Below are 14146 nucleotides of genomic sequence, written 5' to 3' on the forward strand. Positions count from 1 at the left end.
GATATGATGAACTAACCCTATTTTTTTGGCTTTTTCGTGGACTGTAGGTATGAAGAACAAAGTCGATCTATACTATGAAAAACTGTAAAATTTCACCGAGCAACCTAGAAATCTGATACGACTTGATAGAGGCAAAGGTGTCCCGTATTTCGATGAGATGGTGGCTATCATTTTGGAGGAAGTCGACTTTGACGATCCGACTACGAACGTGCGAGGACGTCGCGCCTTAGCAATCGCTAAACCAACTCCGAGAGGTTATTGCCCACGCCGGAGCACGATCAACCTGACCACGAAGGTCTGTTTCCTGCAGGCAAACGAAGAACAAGCAAGAAACTGAGATTGCAATCTGGATATTGCGAATATAAGAGGAAAGCTTTATTGATCGAGGTGGGGTTCTGTGACGCCTTTGTCTGGTTGATGAACACAAACAAAGTACGCGAAGTTGTAGCTGTGGCGAACTTTAATCTAAACAAAACCCGAAGTCTAAACGACGCCCTAAGGGCTGTATATATGGAGGAAGAGGGGGGGGGGATTTCGTGGCCCTTGGAGGAGGGGTCCGAAACCAACCCTAACTCTTGTTTCCCCACACATACGGACTCTAAAAACAGCCTATACTTAAGTATTTCGAGAATACATGGGCCTGGCCCAATAATAAGGTGACACAGCACCTAGGATAGACTCTGGACGAAATTTATGAAGTGGCATCTTGTATATTTCGTCCAAGGCTTCATGCACTCATTATGGTGGCTTTAAAGTCCTGAAATCATCACGTGTAACTCCATTCTCGATCCCCTTGCGCATGCCATCATCTCCATGCTTGGTCTTGCTCCAGTGTTCATCCCTCTTATCCAAGCTAGGCCCTTCATTTGTAAGCAAAACAAATGTATCCAATTTAGGCAGCATCATATTCTCATGAACATTAGAATCATTACCAAGAAATGAAAGTACCTGATAATTTAATTGGCGTGCGCGAGCTCTAGTAATTGGTCAAGTATGTATAGCAGCAGGGGTTGTGGGTGTAACAATGGTATTGATGTCCTCATCACGGTGCTTCGCTGCCAAACCGTGCATTGTACCGTACCAATCCAGAGGAAACGAAGGAGATTATGCGTCAAGTACAGGAGCTGCTCGACAAAGGTTATATACACGAATCTCTTAGTCCTTGTGCTGTTTCTATTATACTAGTGCCAAAAAAGGATGGTACGTCGTGTTTGTGTGTTGATTGTCGAGGCATTAATAATATTACTGTTCGTTATCAACATCCTATTCCTAGGCTAGATGACATGCTTGATGAATTGAGTGGCTCTACAATATTCTCCAAAGTTGGTTTGCGTAGTGGATACCATCAAATTCGTAAGAAATTGGGAGATGAATGGAAAACAACATTTAAAGCTAAGTTTGGATTATATGAGTGGTTAGTCATCCCTTTTGGGTTAACTAATGCACGTAGTAGTTTCATGAGATTAATGAACAAAGTTTTACGTGCTTTCATTGGACGATTTGTGGTAGTCTATTTTGATGATATATTGATTTATAACAGATCTTTGGAGGAACATTTGGAACATTTACGTGTTGTTTTATTGCTCTACCGGATGCACGTTTGTTTGGTAACCTTGGGAACTGCAGCTTTTGCACTGACCGAGTATCTTTTCTTGGCTATGTTGTTACTCCACAGGGAATTGAAGTTGATAAAGCCAAGATTGAAGCTATTGGGATTTGGTTGTAGCCCAAAAAGTTCACACAAGTGAGGAGTTTTCTTAGCCTCGCTGGATTCTATAGGCGTTTGTGAGAGATTTCAGCACCATTGCTGCACCTCTCAATGAGCTTACAAAGAAGGATGTGCCTTTTGTTTTGGGTACCGCATAGGAAGAAGCTTTCACTGTATGGAAAAATAAGTTGACACAAGCTCCTATAAACCAACTTCATGATTTTAATAAGACTTTTGATCTTGAATGTGAGGCTAGTGGAATTGGATTAGCAGGTTTGTTATTACAAGTTGGGAAACCTGTTGCATACTTTTCTGAAAAATTGAGTGGGCCTAGTCTGAATTATTCTACTTATGATAAAGAATTATATGCTCTTGTTCGGACTTTAGAAACATGGCAACATTATTTATGGCCCAAAGAATTTGTTATACATTTTGATCATGAATCTTTGAAACACATTAACAGTCAAGCAAAACTGAACCGTAGACATGCTAAATGGGTTGAATTCAATGAGACTTTCCGTTATGTCATTAAACACAAGAAGAGTAAAGAAAATGTTATTGCTGATGCATTGTCTTGTCATTATACTATGCTTTCACAACTTGACTTTAAAATATTTGGTTTGGAGACCATCAAAGATCAATATGTGCATGATGCTGAATTTAAAGATGTATTGCAGAATTGTAAGCAAGGGAGAACTTGGAACAAGTCCGTCGTTAATGATGGATTTGTCTCCCGCGCTAACAAGCTATGCATTCCAGCTAGCTCTGTTTGTCTTTTGTTGTTGCAGGAGGTGCATGGAGGACGATTAATGGGACACTTTGGCGTGAATAAGACGAAGGACGTATTTGCTACACATTTCTTTTGGCCAAAGATGAGACGGGATGTTAAGCGTTTTGTTGCTCGCTGCACTACATGTCAAAAAGCTAAGTCACGACTCAATCCGCATGGTTTATATATGCCTTTGCCTGTACCTAGTGTTCCTTGGGATGATATATCTATGGACTTTGTTTTAGGTTTACCTCAAACAAAGAAGAGGAGGGATAGAATATTTGTTGTCGTGGATAGATTCTCGAAAATGGCACACTTTATACCATGTCATAAAAGCGATGATGCTGTTAATGTTGCTGATTTGTTCTTTCGTGAAATTATTTGCTTGTAAGGTGTGCCAAATACTATTGTTTCATATCGTGATACTAAATTTCATAGCCACTTTTGGAGATGTTTATGGGCTAAGTTGGGGACTAAACTGCTTTTTTGTACTACTTGTCACCCCCAAACTGATGGACAAACTGAAGTAGACAATAGAACATTGTCTACTATGGTTAGGGCTGTTTTGAAGAATGATAAGAAAATGTGGGAAGAATGCTTGCCTCATATTGAATTTTCTTATAATCATTCATTGCATTCTACTACTAAGATGTGCCCTCTTGAAATTGTGTATGGTTTCCTACCTCGTGCACCTATTGATTTGTTGCCTCTTCCATCTTCGGAGAAGGTTAAGTTTGATGCTAAATAACATGCTGAATTGATTTTAAAAATGCATGATTTAACTAAGGAAAACATTGAGCGTATGAATGCTAAATATAAACTTGTTGGAGATAAGGGTAGAAAACATGTTGTGTTTGCACCTGTAGATCTTGTTTGGTTACACTTGCGTAAGGATAGATCTCCTAATTTGCGCAAATCAAAGCTAATGCCACGTGCTGAGGGTCCTTTTAAGGTGTTAGAGAAAATAATTGATAATGCATATAAACTTGAGCTGCCTGTAGATTTTTGGGTTAGTACCGCTTTTAACATTGCAGATTTGAAGCCTTATTTGGGTGAGGAAGATGAGCTTCCATCGAGGACGACTTCATTTCAAGAAGGGGAGGATGAGGATGACATCAATACCATTGTTACACTCAGAGCCCCTGCTTCTATACATACTGCACTAATTACAAGAGTTCGTGCACGCCAATTAAATTACCAGGTACTTTCGTTTCTTGGTAATGATTCTAATGTTCATGAGAATATGATGCTGCCTAAATTGGATACATTTGTCGTGCTTACAAATGAAGGGTCTACCTTGGAGAAGGATGAACATTGGAGGAAGAACAAGGATGGAGATGATGGCATGCGCAAGGCAAACAAGAACAAAGTTTCAAGTGATGATGTAAGGACTTTGAAGACACCGTAATGAGTGCATGAAGTCTTGGACGAAATATACAAAATGCCACTTCACAAAGTTCTTCCACAGGCAATTATAGGTGCTGCGTCACCTTAATATTGGGCCAGGCCCATGTAATTTCGAAATACGTAAGTATAGGCTGTTTTTAGAGTCCGTATGTGTGGGGAAACAAGAGATAGGTTTGGTTTCAGACCCCTCCCCCAAGGGCCACGAAATTCCCCCCTCTTCCTCCATATATACTGCCCTTAGGGCATCCTTTAGACTTTGGGTTTTGTTTAGATAAAGTTCTCCATAGCTACAACTTCGCGTACTTCATTTGTGTTGAACGACCAGACCAAGGCATCACAGAACCCCACCTTGATCAATAAAGCTTTCATCTTATATTCACAATATCCAGATTACAATCTTAGTTCCTTGCTTGTTCTTTGTTTGCTTGCAGGAAATAGACATTCGTGGTCAGGTTGATCGTGCTCCGGCGTGGTCAATAACCTCTCAGAGTTGGTTTAGCAATTGCTAAGGCGCGACATCCTCACACGTTCATAGTCGCATCATGAAAGCCTACTCCTCTGAAATAATAATCGCCATCTCATCGAAAGATGGGACACCTTTGCCTCTATCACTTTCTATTAACATATTCCATCAGTATTTATCTGATGCAAACCTATTAGTGACCGATTGGGCCTTTCTTACTATGGCTTGTATAACACTATATGTTGTCGCTCTACTTTGTGTTAGTGGCAGTGAATAAGTTATCCATCGCTTATTTGATTTATAAGGTGTGTCTATTATTTATGGTGTAACTGGTACACCTCTGATGCTTCTCTTCATTCCATATTTTCATTCCACTAGGATTTCTATTGGGAAGTGGTCCAATGTTGTACTTATGCCACTGAGGAAGGTTGCATTTTTATGATTGATTATTCATCAGTGTATTGCAGTTTCTCTATACAAATTTGTATGCCTGATTAAACTCCTCACAAGACTAGAGCTGAACTTCACTTTGCAGCGGACGAAGCTCTAGCCTATGTTCTAGCAGCTCTATCTACTTCTCCCACTTCCCAGTTTCTGGATTTTTTGGAAACAAAGAAAAAGATAATCAAACAGTCATATTATCACAAGATCTTCTAGGGACCACTTTTTCAATAAAAATCAATAGTCTCCTTACAAATGTAGTCCTGACATGAAACATACGAGTTGTTTTAATGTGTTTGAAGGTGAGATTAACTATTGCCTCTGTTTGTAGTGTTTGTGGCTTAGTTTTGTAGATAGAAAAGTACATATATTTAAACAACTCCTAATTGTTGATTTTAATTCAGTGGATTTATGTAGACTCTTTTATTTTTTTTCTTGCTGCTATGATGAGAATGAATCTTTTTGGCTAAAGAGATTAGATACCTTTTATTCAGATTCAACGCTCCTGTCCATCTCTATGGATATTACTCGAAGATGAGTAGAGCACCTTTGATATTTCTTTATTATTTATGTATGATTCGGTAAACAAAATCATGCTTGAGGAAATGTTTAAAACCGCTCTTTAACAATATCTGAGGGGTCCTAGCATGGTTAGGATTTTAGCCAAGTTCATTATTCTTTTGGTATTATTCATTTGTAAACATTCTGGATTATTCGGTAAAAACAATACATGCTCATGGAGTTGTCGCATGCTTTGATAATGATTCACCATGCCTGGATTGAGTTAATATTGATGCTAACCTCAACAACAATTATTTAAAGCTTCGATCTAAATTGTAGAATGGCTATGCGACAAGGATTATGAGATAATCCGATTTGTTGTCGGCATCACTAGAACTAAAGAGGTTGGGTGATGCGGAGCATCCCAAGGTCATCCCCATGGACCTACCTACGTCTCCTATGACACCACTTGGACCAATGACAAGGGCACAAGCAAAGGCTATCGAAGATAAGGTGAACTCGCTCCTCTTCGAACTACCACTTTCTATACATGAGACATGGCTACTACCTCATGCGGAAACACTATGTGTGATCAGTTACTTGGAGGAAGGCCACGGAGCAGCTACACCCAACGGACAAGACGGCGAGGATGCCAAGTGCGAAGGACAAGAAGAAGAGCTGCCACTGAAGCTACAGTCACCGGACGACCAACCGGGACCGGACATCCGACTCGTGAAGCCCCGGCCTACCCAGGTCCCAGCCAACGCAAGCTACGATGAGAGGACGTCTGGCCAGGACCGTACGACCGGCGCCACCACACCCGAGCCAAAACAGCGGATGTCCGAAGCAATCGGACAACTAGCGACCGGACGACCGGCCATCTGCGGAAATCCGGTGCCACTTCAACTGAGCCAAAGTAAGCGGAAGTCTGGTGACTCCCGGACATCCGGAAGCCCACGAGCCATCGGACGTCCGGTACCTGTCTACGCACAGTTTCGGGCCCGAGGCCCATGCACCCCTTCACTTCGCCCCCATTTGCACTAAGACTATAAATTGACATCCTCGTCCTCCTAGTTAGGGTTAGCGTTGTGATAGCTCATATGTGAGATAGAGCCTCGCTCATCCATCCGGATATACTCCACGAGAGAGACTCTCACCTCTTCGGAGAAGATCCACTTGGATTCAAGACCCCTCATGGGAAGACCTCAAGACCTCCTCACGGAGAAGAACCGGTTACCTATGTATCGTCCCTTGTTGGATTCGGATAGTGTATCTCTTTATGTTTCGAGGATCTAGCATATGTGTGACCGAATCTTGTTGGTTGAGTGATCTCTCTTGTGTTTTCCCTCGTGTTATCCGTGTTCTTCGTAGGATCCCCTCCAATCGTGAAAGATCGGGCCGTTAGGTTCTACCCTACATCATCTTGGTATTATGAGCCACATTGATCATGTATTTGGAGCCCCTACCCTTTGTTTTCTAGCTTGATTTTGTTGTCTTCTTCCCCAATTTCGAAAATCTCCACCAAAAACAGCCCCAATTTTTTTTTGTGATTTGCTGGTGTGATGAAGTTTTGTTGGATTTGATCCATGGATTTGCTTTGCCACAAGTGGATCTAGCTTTCCCCCATCATCTCCATCATTCCCATCCACAAAATCGCTTGGATTTGACCAATTTTGCCACCTCCACCATGAACCCTAGTTGTTCATCCCGTGCCTGAAATCGCCCCACGCACCGGACGTCCGCTAGCTACTAGATGTCTGACGACCGAACGTCCGTTGTTTCCTGACGAAACTGAAAATGTTCAGTTCGGCCGCTACCACCTCCACCTCCGCATACGCACCCCGATACCACCATCGCCTTCCGCAACCACCATAGCTCATCCACTACAAACTATGACACAATTTTGACACATTTGGTTTTCACATTTGAGTTGCGGTTCATCATTTCCTAGGGTGTTTCGGCTAACTCGGAACGGTTCGACATCAACATCACCGCCGCTCATCTTCGCCAAGGACTCGACGTCGACCACTTCGACAATTGTGACACCCTCAACCGTAAGCAAGGACAGTAATCTCGACGACATCTTTGTCTACGCCTTGCCATTACATTGATAACCGGCATAGCCCAATTTTGCGTATCTTGCCTATCGGGACTAGCCTTTGAGTATTGCCGGCAACGTGACTTGTGCACATTAGTGATCAGACTTCCCATAGCATACATACCATATCATCGTGGTGCATATCTTGGTATCATATCTTGTTTCACAAGGTTGTCATCGCATATACACAATTGATATCTTCGTTCGTCAAGTTTTGCGTGAGAAAAGAGCTCAAAAGAGAAAGAGACAAACAAGCTTTTAAGCAAAAGGGAAAGATAAGCAAAGAGCTTATAAGCAAGAACCATAACATCATACTACATTAAGATTGTCATACTCGATCATCTTGGATCATATCATCGGAATACCATACATATAGCATACCTGGGATAGAAGTCGTTGCATTTTGCCTAGTAGGTTGTGCACAAGTCTTCATATCCGCCTATTGTGCAATTGTGCTAGAGTCTCTCTAGTGTTGTGCAACAAGAGCATTTTCATGGATTCCGCATTTTGGCTCATTCCTTGGTTGCACGACCCCATTTATCTCTCTGTGGGTGAGTTCCCATGTACCATATCTTGCTATTGGTCTACTTGTTGCGTTTACAATTTCGTGAATCTTTTCCAACATTATTGAAGCTCACTAACACTTGCATCAAATTTTGTGCCACCATCCTAACCGAGCTCCACTATAAGATTTTACTTGTGTAGGTGTGAGGAACCGACAAGAATTGGTACCAATTGTGCTATTTCCTTGTACCACATTTGAGTGATCATTGATCCATCTTCAACATCGGTCAAGGTACATTTGGTATAAGTTCTTCTCTTTCTCCCACTCACATATTTGCTTGGAATGATGGATGCCAAGTACTTCTACGAACCCACTCTTCATAGAGCAAGACAACAACATGTCCTCCTACGTCACAAAGAGCCACCTCTTTGGTGCACAACGAGCTTTGCATCAAGAGCAACAAGCAATGAATGAACGCATCGACAACCTCGCCACCGACTTGCGACTCCCTGAGCAACGTACAAGAGACTACGTTGACAACAAGCTCGGCAACCACAAACAAGAGAATGACACAATAATGAATGAGATTCGTGCTTTGTTGCTCAATCGCTCTTCTTCCACTTCTTCCTACTCAAGACGGAGCCGCTCAAGTCGACACTCCGACGACACCATCTCCAGCTCAAGTACTCCAACATCGAATACTCTTCGATGTGCTACGCGCGAAGACCGTCAAGCAAACCACAATCCTCTACACGATAATGACTCTCAAGAGCAATGACACCATCAAAACCAAGCTACTTTTGCACAAGCACGAGAACGGCAATGCCAATGCCATCAAGAAGAGGTAGACCGAGCACGACAACACCAAGATGCACAAGATGCCGAGGCACAACGTCAAGAACAACAACTACATGAAGCTCAAGCACTTGAGGCGCAACGTGCCCTCCAAGATCCAAGTCGAGCTATAGCCACGCGCAACCGGCAAGCTCTTGAGCAACAAGAAGCGCTTCGCGATGAAGTTCAAGAGGGGATTTATCAATCAAGAGTGCATCGCCAAGTTCCTCAAGCTCCTCCAGAAGCTCAACAAGAACGTCAAGTTCACGAAGAGCAAGAAGACAATGGAAATCCTCCAAGACAAGAGCAAGTTGAGGGAGACAATCCTCCTCGTCAAGGACGTCATCATCCCCGACGCCAACACAATGAAGAGCAATGATACGACAAGCTAAAGTTCACCATGCCCAAGTTCAATGGAAGCAGTGATCCTGAAGAGTACCTTTCATGGGCATTGAAGGTTGACAAAATCTTTCACTTGCACAACTATGAGGAAGAGAAGAAGATCGTGATGGCATCCCTTGAGTTCCAAGACTACATCCTCATTTGGTGGGAACAAGTCATTGAGCGTCATGAGTCAAGAGGTGAACCGCCCATAACTACTTGGGCGCAAATGAAGGATGTCACGAGAGCACGTTTCGTCCCAACCTACTAAAACCGTGACCACTTCAAGAAACTCCAACTCCTTAAGCAAGGAACAAAGACTGTTGAAGAGTACTACAAGGAAATGGAGATTGCCATGATACGAGCTAATGTCACGGAAGATGATGAGCAAACTATGGCACATTTCTTGAATGGACTCAATCATCCTATCAAGAAGATCGCCGACTTACAACCATACTCGAACCTGATCAAGCTAGTGCATCAAGCTACAAAGGTGGAACGTCAAGTGAAAGATGACTTCAAATATGCCAAGTTCTCATCCAAGTCCTATGGTTTCTCCAACTCTCAAGCTTCAACGACTACAACACCTTCTACCTCAACCAAGCCATCTACAAGCAACGGCGACAAGTCAAGTTACAAGAAAACTTCGACAACCTCAAGTCGTCCTCCTACTACAAGCAACATCAAGCTGAGAGCTTCATCATCATCTACCCCAACCGATGAGACCACCAAGATAAGTTCCCTCAAATGCTTCACATGCGGCAGCCGAGGCCACAAGTCCTTCGAATGTACAAACAAGCGCACCATGATCTTCAACGACGATGGTACATATGACTCCATGAGTGAAGGAGAAATGGAAGCCCTTGAGCAAGTGGCCATGCACCAGCAAGTGAACGAAGAAGAAGATGATCAAGTATTTTGTTACAAAGATCCGAGCCCCGCTCTCATTGTCTCCAAGGTCTTTACTCTTCAACATCAACAAGATGAAGACCAAAGATGCCATATCTTCCACACCAAGGCCGGCATCAATGGAAGGTCCACCAAGGTCATCATCGACGGTGGGAGTTGCCATAACTTGTCTAGTGAAGAACTATGCTCCAAACTCCAATTGGTCAAGATGAAGCACCCGCACCCCTACAAGGTTCAATGGCTAAGCAACTCTGGCACTATCCAAGTAGAGCATACGGTGAAAGTTTCCTTCAAGATCTGAGCTTACGAAGACACTTCGGAGTGTGTTGTTGTTTCGATGTATGTTTGCCACCTCCTTCTTGGACGGCCATGGCAATTTGACCGAGGCGTCATCCACAATGGGCGTACAAATCACTATAGCTTAAAGATGAAAGTAAAGGAGTACGTTCTACGACCTATGTCTCCAAGCCAAGTGATCGCCAACAAGCAAGCCACCTATCATGGAGAGAATAGTGAGCGAGCGAACCACCCAAAAGAAAGTGAGCGCCACAAGCCCAAATTGAGTGCCTCCATGATAAGCGACAAAAAGAACTTAGTCCTATTTGCCACCAAAAGTGAGATGAGAGAAGTGTGTGAGAACCCATCAAGTGTTATGCACTATGTCCTTTTGTGCAAGGATGAGGCACCAAAAAAAAACACCTCTCACAATCTACCTTTAGTGCTATCTTCTCTTTTGTAGGAATTCCAAGATGTTTTCCTCGACGAGCTACCTCCGGGTCTATCTCCACTACGAGGCATCGAACACCGAATTGACCTCATTCCAGGAGCACCTCTACCTAACAAGGCTCCCTACCGCGTCAACCCCGAGGAAACCAAGGAGATCCAACGACAAGTACAACAACTCATCGACAACGGCCATGTACGAGAAAGTTTGAGCCCTTGTGCTGTACCGGTAATACTTGTTCCCAAGAAAGATGGTACATATCGCATGTGTTCCATCGTCCTATCAATGCTATTACCGTGCGTTATCGTTACCTTATTCCACGCGTAGATGATATGCTAGATGAACTTAGCGGAGCTACCATTTTCTCTAAGATTGATCTTAAGAGTGGCTACTATCAAATACGCATCCAAGAAGGTGATGAATGGAAAACCGCATTTAAGACCAAATTTGGCTTATATGAATGGCTTGTTATGCCAATGGGTTTATCCGAAGCACCCGGTACCTTCATAGGAGTCATGCATTTTGTTCTTCGACCTTATATTGGCGTATTTGTTGTGGTCTATTTTGACGATATTCTTATATTTAGAAAATCTCTCAAAGATCATGTCACCCATCTTAGAACCGTGTTGCAAACCCTTAGGAAAGAGCGCCTTTATGCTAATACGGACAAATGCCTTTTTGGTGTTGATAAGCTTGTTTTCTTGGGTTTTGTTGTATCTTCTAAGGGTGTTCATGTAGATGAATCTAAGATCAATGCTATTAAAACTTGGTCCCAACCAACCAACTTGCAACAAGTGCGTAGTTTTCTTGGTTTAGTCAGTTTCTATCGTAGATTCGTTAAGGATTTTAGCACCATTGCATCCCCTTTGCATGCTTTGAGTAAGAAAAATGCACCGTTTGTTTGGGGACCATCCCAAGACACCGCTTTCAATGAGCTTAAGAACTTGCTTACTCATGCTCTCATGCTTGCATTACCAAACTTTGACAAACCTTTTGAAGTCCATTGCGATGCTAGTGGTAATGGCATAGGAGGTGTGTTAACGCAAGAGAAGCGCCCCATAGCATTCTTTAGTGAGAAACTCTCTAGAGCGCAACACAACTATCCCATCTATGACAAAGAGCTATATGTTTTAGTGCGAATTTTGCATGTATGGGAACATTATCTCCGCCCTCATGAATTTATCATTCATACCGATCATGAAATGCTTAAGTACCTTAAGGGTCAAACTAAGTTGAACAAGCGTCATGCTAAATGGAGTGAATTCATTGAGTCATTTCCTTATGTCATCAAGTATATCAAAGGCAAGGAAAATGTTGTGGCAGATGCGCTTTCCTGTATATGCATGCTTGTTACTCAACTTGAATTGAAAGTTGGCTTTGAGCACATAAAAGACTTGTATGCACATGATCCTACTTTTGCAATTCCTTATGCCAAGTGTTTGACGCATATATCTTGGGAACGCTATTACATCAAAGATGATTATCTTATGAGAGCTAACAAACTTTGCATTCCCGAGTCTTCTCTTCATTTGTTACTTTTGCAAGAATCTCATGGAGGAGGACTAATGGGACACTTCAGACGCGACAAGACATTCGCTACGCTCTCCAAGAACTATTTTTGGCCCAAGATGTTCTGTGACGTCTCATGCTTCACCACCCGATGTTCAACATGTCGCAAAGCTAAGTCCAAGGCTCAATCTCATGGTCTTTATACACCCCTTCCAATTCCATATCACCCATGGGACGATATTAGCATGGATTTTGTGCTTGGTTTACCTAGAACTAGAAATGGAAAGGATTCCGTGTTTGTTGTTGTGGACCGATTCTATAAAATGGCACATTTCATACCATGCAACAAGATAGAGGATGCTTCACATGTTGCAAATCTTGTGCCTACATGGAGTGCCAAAGACGATTGTGTCGGACCGCGACGTCAAGTTCTTGAGTTACTTTTGGAAGAGCTTATGCGCCAAGCTCAGAATCAAGCTACTATTCTCCACGGCATCCATAAACCGACGACCAAATGGAAGTGATGAACCGAATGCTCTCCACTCTACTAAGCGTGTTGATCAAGAGGAACATCAAGGAGTAGGAAGAGTGCCTACCCATCGCCGAGTACGCCTACAACCATGCACGACATTCGACTATCGGCAAGTCCCCTTTCGAGGTCATATATGGTTTCAACCCATTGTCCCCGTTGGACATTCTTCCTCTACCACTACAAGAATGCATCAACATGGACGCGAGTGCTTGAGTGAACTATTTCAAGAAGATGCATGAAGATACAAGGCACACCATTGAACGCCAAGTACACCGCCTCGCGACCAAGCTCAACTTCAACAAGCAACCGATGATATTCAACATTAGCGATCTCGTGTGGCTACACCTTCGCAAGGACCGCTTCCCCAACGAACGCAAGTACAAACTTCTACCATGAGCCGATGGACCCTTCAATGTGCTAGGATGCTACAACAACAACGCTTACAAGATCGACCGCCCACGCGACAAGTACAACGTGAGTGACGTCTTCAACGTCAAGGAACTCTCGCCCTACCATGGTGATGAAGATTTCGATCCGAGGTAGGATCTTTCCCAAGGGGGGGGGGAGATGATGCTGAGCATCCCAAGGTCATCCCCATGGACCTACCTACATCTCCTACGACACCACTTGGACCAATGACAAGGGCATGGGCAAAGGCTATCGAAGATAAGGTGAACTCGCTCCTCTCCGAACTACCACTTTCTATACATGAGACATGGCTACTACCACAAGCGGAAACATTATGTGTGATAAGGTACTTGAAGGAAGGCCACGGAGCAGCTACACCCAACGGACAAGACGGCGAGGACGCCAAGTGCGAATGACAACAAGAAGAGCTGCCACTGAAGCTACAACCACTGGACGACCGGCCAGGACCGGACGTCCGACACCTAAAGCCCCGGCCTACCCAAGTCCCAGCTGAAAGTGCTAGTTATCGACTAGAGGGGGGTGAATCGGCGATTTTTATGAAAGTCTTCAAAACACGGGTGCTTTGAAGACAAACAATAGAAATGAACCTATTGATATGCAGTGGAAGGTGGACTACACTAGACAAGCCATAGTCAAGTAAGCAATGAAGTGAAAGCACGAAGACTATCAGGAGCTAGGTAGAATGGATCAGGATGGAAGATAGTATGAAGCCAAACAACAACAATCTTCACACAATGAAGTCAATCAGATCACACAAGTAGGAAATGACTTCATGAAGACAAACAGTAAGTAAAGAGAGGTAAAGGATAGAACCAGTTGCTTGGTGAGGACAAGGATTTGTTGGACCAGTTCCTATTGCTGTGACAACTGTACGTCTGGTTAGGGAGGCTAAGATTCAACTCAGAAGACTGCGTCTTCACCTTATTCCCCTTGAGC

General features: G+C 43.3%; 1 pseudogene; it reads left to right on the forward strand.

Annotated features, from left to right (window-relative positions):
- The first annotated feature begins 9126 nt into the window (after nucleotides 1-9126).
- Nucleotides 9127-10441, forward strand: LOC147964953 (uncharacterized; annotated as a pseudogene).
- Nucleotides 10442-14146: the final 3705 nt, after the last annotated feature.

Source organism: Triticum urartu, chromosome 6A, assembly GCF_056163025.1.
Source record: "Triticum urartu cultivar PI428250 chromosome 6A, HENAU_Tu73, whole genome shotgun sequence".
NCBI lineage: Eukaryota > Viridiplantae > Streptophyta > Magnoliopsida > Poales > Poaceae > Triticum > Triticum urartu.